Below are 1,615 nucleotides of genomic sequence, written 5' to 3'. Positions count from 1 at the left end.
ACCACGCAAAGGTCAAAACGCTTGCGAACTGACGGGACGCTTTGAGGCAGCGTAATCACCCTGCCTCAAAAGCCTCCTGTCTTAATAATAATAATTTAATAATAATTTATTAGATTTCTAGACCACCCCCTCTCCCCGGAGGGACTCTTGCTTGCCAAATTTTCCATGGAAACCAGAAATTTCTTTGGGGAGGTGGGGGAAGACGGGGAATGATCTCGTGGGACTTCCAGGCCCCCGTCTGCTTTGGATTTTGAATTTGGACTTTAGTGGTGATCAATAGTGCCCTCAGGTGGTCCAAGCTGGGTGGGCATCCTAGGATAGAGAACTGCCAGGGGAGAAATGAGAGCATCTTCCAGTATTTGAGGGGGCTGCCCCAAAGAGGAGGAAGGGGGTCAAGCTATTCTCCAAAGCCCCCCCCCCCCAAGGCCAGGCAAGGAAGAATGGATGGAAACTGACCAAGGAGAGATTCAACCTGGAAATAAGGAGGAATCTTCTGAGAGTGAGAACAATCAACCCATGGAACAGAAGTTGCCTTCGGAGGTTGTGGGAGCTTCATCACTGGAGGCTTCCAAGAAGAGACTGGACTGCCACCTGTCAGAAATGGGGCAGGGGGTTGGACTAGATGACCTCCAAGGCCCCTTCCAACTCTGTTCATCTGTGAATTGCCACAAATTGTGGGTTGCCACAAAGAAGAGGGAGTCAAGCTATTCTCCAAGGCACCTGAAGGCAGAACAAGAAGCAATGGGTGGAAACTAATCAAGAAGAGAAGCAACTTAGAACTGAGGAGGAATCTCCTGACAGTTAGAACAATGAATCAGTGGAACAGAAGTTGCCTCCAGAAGTTGTGAATGCCCCAACACTGGAAGTCTTTAAGAAGATGTTGGATAGCCATCTGTCTGAAACGGTATAGGGTTTCCTGCCTAGGCAGGGGGTTGGACTAGAAGACCTCCAAGGTCCCTTCCAACTCTACTATTGTATTGAATTGAATTGAATTGAATTGGGATAGGACCGAACCCCAAGAGGAAGTTGGGGGAGGGCGAGTGAGGGGGGGCACAGAGAGTACACCCTCTGTTGCCCAAGCCCAGAGGACGCAGCTCCCTTCAGGATCCCACCAGGCAAAGGCGCAGCAGGAGAGCCGGCAGGCAGGCAGGCGTAGAGGAGGGAAGCTGCGCGAGGCGGGTGGGGGGAGGGGGCGCATCCAAGGCAAGACCCCCCACCCCCACCCCCACCCTCGGGGACGCCTGGAGCCGCCTTTGCAAGCGGGAGTCGGGCAGGGCGAGCGACCTGAGCCGAACCGAGCCCCACGGTGGGTGGGTGGGCGGCTGGGAGGAGCTGCCTGCCGCCCCTCCCCTTTCATGTTACTCTAAGTGTGGGGGGGGGGGCGCTCGTCCGTCGCCGCCGCCGGGTTCCGCGCTCGTCAGCACGCGCCCCTCCTGCGGGGGAAACCCGGATTGAGCCCGGGCAGCTCGGGGCGCAGCGAGTGGACCCCCTCTTCTTCCTCCTCCTCTGCCCTCCTTCCCTTCCGCCTCCTCTTCCTCCTCCTCCTCCTCCTCTTCCTCCTCTGCCTTTCTCTGCCTTCTTCCTCTTCTTCCTCCCTCCTCCTCTGCCTTCCTTC

The sequence above is a fragment of the Natrix helvetica genome, assembly GCF_964273705.1.
Source record: "Natrix helvetica genome assembly, chromosome: 14".
NCBI classification, from domain to species: domain Eukaryota; kingdom Metazoa; phylum Chordata; class Lepidosauria; order Squamata; family Natricidae; genus Natrix; species Natrix helvetica.
The sequence above is the reverse complement of the archived record's forward strand: the minus strand, read 5'-3'. Positions refer to the sequence as shown.